Source organism: Eptesicus fuscus, chromosome 3, assembly GCF_027574615.1.
Source record: "Eptesicus fuscus isolate TK198812 chromosome 3, DD_ASM_mEF_20220401, whole genome shotgun sequence".
Classification (NCBI taxonomy): domain Eukaryota; kingdom Metazoa; phylum Chordata; class Mammalia; order Chiroptera; family Vespertilionidae; genus Eptesicus; species Eptesicus fuscus.
The window spans coordinates 45,097,900-45,103,899 of NC_072475.1; positions in this window are offsets into that span (position 1 = coordinate 45,097,900).

Consider the following 6,000-nt stretch of genomic DNA (forward strand, 5'->3'; position numbering starts at 1 on the left):
TAAGAAAGAAATTGTGAGGTAACCACAACCCCAAGGATGCCTGAGAACATCTTTCTTGCCATGCTAGCAGTCATCAGCTGTATGGTAATATTACCTGGGGCAAATGGGGAAGTATTTTGGACTTATGTTCCTGACCTTTCATGGGTAAGAGCCCTTACATGGTCTGATCCCCCTCCTAATGTAGTCACCAATAATACCAAACACCTTGGTCATCCAAGAGGACCATGGGTGGGGCAAGGAAGTATAATTACACAGGGGTCTCCACCCAGTTTCCCTTTTGTATGACACAAAATCAAACCATTGCTCCTTTGTATGTAAAATCAAAGAGAGGTTTTTGGCTTGTGTGGACACCAAAGGAAGGGACTATCACTACTTGCTCCTGGGAGAGGTGTAGAAAATGTAACTAAGACCTTGTCTATACAAAATGAAATTGACAGCCAGTTTGAAATGGAATTGTCATGGCCTAGAGCAAAGAATATCCTTACATGATATTATTCTACAATGTCATTATAATTTTTCCCAGATTTGTGTTACACCCATTACCTATAATAGAACCTCGCACCCTTGGGTATCAATAAAAAATCATCTTTTTGGTGCTTGGAGACAAAGGTAACACATCTCTAGATAGTTTAGAATTACAACAGCATAATGTACAATTATCCCAAACAAACTTACAAACTAATTATTAGAATGTCTGGCAGCAATTTAAAAAGGACATGAAAGGATTTAATCCCTTCCACGGTGTAGAGGGCCCCCTGGGAAGGCACCTGAGCATTCTATATTGGCCCTTCTTGACCTTTTGGACAAGAGGGACCCTCTTCTCACAATCTAATTGTCCACAGCTGTTGCCTGAGCTTTCTGTTCATGCCTAGGTTGAAGCCTCGTGATGGCTGATACCATGGATCTGTCTCTCGCCCAGTGGAGTGAGCTGGGCCCTCCCTGGAGAAGAAACCTGGGTTTCACAAGATATGTGATCAGTGCTGGGGCCCTGCCAGCAGGCGAGTGGATCCCAAGACAGGTGCTGGGCGTGGAGGCCATGGGGGCATAGGCTGCCAAGGAGACAGAACTGAACCTCACATCACCCTGCTTGGCCCCAGAGGATGGTTGGTTAGCCAAAGACGGGTAAGATTCCTCAGGGAAGGAACAACCTAAGACAGGCACAGTCACAGAGGGGCCATCAGGAGAGAACTTGGGGTCAACAGAGGTGGGGCAAAGACCCTCATCCCCGCAACTTTGCAGAGGCCTGAACCCTCACCCCTGCTGAGGGAGGTCTCCTGCCCCCATGGCTGCTTAGCTTCCCATGCCCAGCTCAAATCGGGACCCAGGTAACAGACAGAGACTTGGCCGACAGCAGCTGCCCTCTCACTGCAACAAGACTTGTATGAGTTGTCTTATACCCATAGTGTGGGGAAGTGGGATTCGATACCTAAATCCAGCCTAGTACCAGGAATGCTCAGTGCCTACTCAAGAAGGCAAATAATCCTTTCCACTAATATTTACAGGGTAAAATAAGATGGTTGTTAGAGTATTAAATTTGATAGTAAAATAGTAGTCAAGTTTTCAGGCTAATTTAAATTGGCTAATTGAAATAAGTGAATATTCTAGAAAAATCAATTGTATTGGACAAAAAAGCTGTTCCTAAAGTGTTAACTAAAATTTTTATTGGTAGTTCATCTCATGGTAAAATTGAGTAACATGTAATGAACCTAAAGCAGTCATATTTTAGTGGTAAAAATTAAAATTTAAAAGCTATCAAGATTACATTATAAAATTTCCAAAAGCCTCCTAATATTTAAATCAAAAAAGGGGGGATAGTAGAAGAATATCATGTAAGGAAAAATATCCTGTAAGTAAATTACATATAGAAAACTTTTACTTTAGAAAATTAACTTTCATTTTTAATGCTAACAGCAAGACACCCAGGTAAAACATACATGGTGTCAAAACAAGCCAAAGGAAAATCGTTTGGGCAAAAAATGAAAAAGGATCGCAAGTCAAATTTATAGAAAAGATTCCTTTATTAACTTTTGGTCGAGAATATGTTTATATATTTTCAGAAAACAATTCCGAGACCATGTGGATTCCTGCAACAGAGAGGAATTGACAGGAGTGCTCCAGCCATGAAGACAGAAGAGAAACAGTCCAGAGATGGAAGACGCTGACAATGCCTTGCCATATTAGCAATCAGCAGCTGTGCGTTGCTGCAGGTTGCCCAGGACCAAACCAGAAAGGGTCAGACCTGCATTACCACCATTTGTCCACCATCCAGAACTGAAATATCATTGCAGACATGTACACATAAGGAACTGTTTGCATAGAAATTGGGACTCAAAAGAACTGTTGGCCCAGAAAGAAACTCACTATAGACTGATTCATTCATTTGCCTCTCAGCATAACCATTATTGCTTGTCTCATTTTCGGTTCTTATAAGTGTATTTCTAGTATCACATGAGCCCACTCATCTAGGGGAAATTACGAACAACATAGACTGATGAACAAGAACAGCATCGATCAGACTGTCGGACCTCAGAGGGAAGGTAGGGGAGGGTGGGGATAAGGGAGAGAGATCAATCAAAGGACTGTGTGCATGCATATGAGCCTAACCAGTGGTCACGGATAACAGGGGGGTGGGGCAAGTGTGGGGAGGGGTTTGGGATGGGAATGGGGGTGGGATGAGGACAAATATGTGATATCTTAATCAATAAAGTAATTAAAAAAACAACAACACATAGTGTAAGGTTCAAGGCGCAGGAAACGGGAGTTGGAGACCAAGACACATTAAAAGGGAGGTTTATTCCGCCTAACGAGCGAGATTTCTTAAGGAGGATGTAGAGAAACAAGGAAAACGTGAGGGGGAGGAGAAGAAGGAGGGACCCAACCGGACTGCCTCCTTTAGACTGGAAGAGACAGTCTGGAGAACAGTGACAGGTGGAGTGGTGAAGAGCCTTTGGAGGGGAGGAACAGGAAAAGGTTGGACCCAGGGCGGAACTGGAAGGGGTGGGCCCCAGGGCACTCGGCACACGCTGATTGGTGGTTCAATGTCTTGGGGATGTCTTGGCGGAGTCTGCCGGTAATGTCATAACTCCGTCCACAAGTTGGGGGGAGGGAGGACCTATCACATAGTTCTCTACGTTGACCACCAAATTTTAAGTACAGCTTCATGAGAGGCCTCTAATCAAAGACTTACTATTTCACTATCTTTGCAGAAAAAAATCTGGAGACTAGCCAGATTGAAGGAGGAAATGATGCCTGACTACATGGAGAAGGGCAGGAATTCCTGAAGTCTGCTCTTTCTTTTTTCTAGGTTAATTTCACATTTATTCTCATTACATTGAACTTGGAAAGAAATTAGTTATTAGTGCATAGAATTGGGCTATTCTATTGTCTTTCAAATTTGGGATCCAGATTCTAGTTTTCTTTAAGTTGAGTATCTGAATCAGAATCAAAGGAGGTCAACTGCTGTTCAGAGCTGGAGAAAGACAGAAAACAGAAATGTACTTGACCTTAGAAGGTTCATGTCCCAGGACTCCATGTGGGTACCTGATGTTCCTCCATGTAGATTACATGTGTATGGCAGGGCGAAAGGCACAGCAGCTCCTCAAAGGGAATGTGATTGGCACAAGATTGGGGCTGATACTTAGGAGGTAGGAGGTTAATTGCATGTGCACAGGGAGGACCTGAGAAGACAGTGTCTGCTCATCTATATTCGAGGATCCTGTGAAAGGCCTCTCCATAAGGACAAGGCCAGAGTTTCCTCTTTGGCCTCTGGTTGGCCTCTTTAATAGTAGGGTATACACCCTACAAATTTATGAGCATTTGTGGACATTGTTTCCACTTTTCTTTATTCTTCTGTGCTTAAGACCCTGGGCAATTGCTTTTGACCATACATGATTCTGAGACTGGTTAGTAAAAAGCTAGGAACATTCCTTGACAAATGGAATGAGGAAACTGAGACAGAGAGTTACCTGGCAGAGCAATTTACAGCCAGATGAAAAATCACAAGGTCTTATCTTCCCTAACCAAAAACACTTAGAAATAAGTGGTTTCAATATTCCAGACTATGCTTTTGCCCCTCTCTGCTCTGGCAAATTCGAATTGCTTTTTTCAACAAATTTTCTACCAGTGTTCCTGCTTTATTCTCACATGTCCAAAAGAACATGGTGGTACCAATTCCTGAGTCATTGGTTCTACAATATGAATGAGGTTGTTTATCAGCTTTTCCCACTCCCAGTTTAGGACTAAGCTTTCTCCTATCTGCTAATTTTGTCATCATTTCCCCCATTTGCTACCCAATTTAAGCAGCTTTGTGACCTGTTTTCTGTTTCCAATATTCTCCAGTGTGTAAGTCTTTTAAACATGACTGTTAGCCTGGTCAGTGTGGCTCACTGGTTGAGCATCAACCCTTGAACCAGGAGGTCACAGTTTGATTACCAGTCAGGGCACATGCCTGGGTTGTGGGCTTGATCCATAGTAGGGGGTATGCAGAGGCAGCCAATCAATGATTCTCTCACATCATTGATGTTTCTATCGCTCTCTCCCCCCTCTCCCTTTTTCTCTATGAGGTCAATTTAAAAAAAATACAAATAATAAAAATAAAAAATATTAAAGGAAGAAAGGAAGAGAGAAAGAAAGAAAGAAAGAAAGAAAGAAAGAAAGAAAGAAAACAAAACTTTTACCATTATTTTAGTGAGCTTTCAAGAGAGGGCAGAGTTAAATATCAATCTTTTAACTTTAAAAAAAAATCAAGACTTTAATATACAAGGGAAAAAATAAATAAATAAATCCCCATTTGAAGGGAGAGGGCAGCATGAAACAAACGTGGGTCATTGATGTCCCCAGGAGCAGAAAGAATCCACTTAGAGCCACAAACCATTCAGAGTTCCCTGGGAAGCTTTGAAACCTGATTCCCAAGTTAGCCTTAGGGATCACCCAGGGGGGTCTCATCCCTGTGGGCTCAAGCAAAGCATTCAAAAGCAAGCATTTTTGCATAATACTCTCCAGATTAGAAAGATAAGTATCATGTGATCTCACTCATGTGGAAGCTGATGAGCAAAATAAACTGATGAACAAAATAGATCCGGAGACATAGAACCCTGGAACAGACTGGCAAACTTCAGAGGGAAGGCGGGGGTGGGAGGTAGGGGTAGGAGAGATTAACTGGGGAATTAATATGTGGAGAAGGGCAAGTTCAACTACAGACTAGTTCAACTACAACTATGCATAGCCCAGGGACACAGACAATAGTGTGGTGAAGGCTTGGGAGGGGTGGGTGTGGGCTGGAAGGAGTCAATGGGGAGAAAAAAAATGAAAAACAAACAAAAAAACAACAACAAAGGGCACATTTGTAATACTTTCAACAATAAAGATAATTTTTAAAAAGAACAAACAAAACAAAAGCAATCATCTTGCAATAAATCATTTAATCTCTGTGCAATCCCCTCCCTGTGTTTTTACCTTTAGGAACCCTAGTTAGTGCAAAGGAGGAAGGCAACCAAAGTTAGAAAATACATGTCCCAAATAAAAATTTAGTAATTACACCTCAATACACATACCCTTGTACTGTCTATCTCTCAGTGATTCCCACTGTTCACAAGTATACTTACCTCTATCTTATCAATTAATACAGAAATGAGTATATTGATTCTACTTTGCCTTTTATTTCTTTTGGCATGCCAGGAGCTCAATCCAGAGTGTAGGGAGGGAGTTTGACAACTGAGTTTACCATAGCACCATCTTGTGCAAGAATGAGGATTTGAAGTGTATTTAGTTTATTTTTGTGTATGGTGTAAGTTGGTGATCTAGTTTCATTTTTTTTGCATGTATCTGTCCAATTTTCCCAACACCATTTATTGAAGAGACTGTCTTGACTCCATTGTATGTTCATGCCTCCTTTGTCAAATATTAATTGAGCATAGTGGTTTGGGTCGATATCTGGATTCTCTATTCTGTTCCATTGATCTATATGTCTGTTCTTGTGCCAGTACCAGGCTGTTTTGAGAA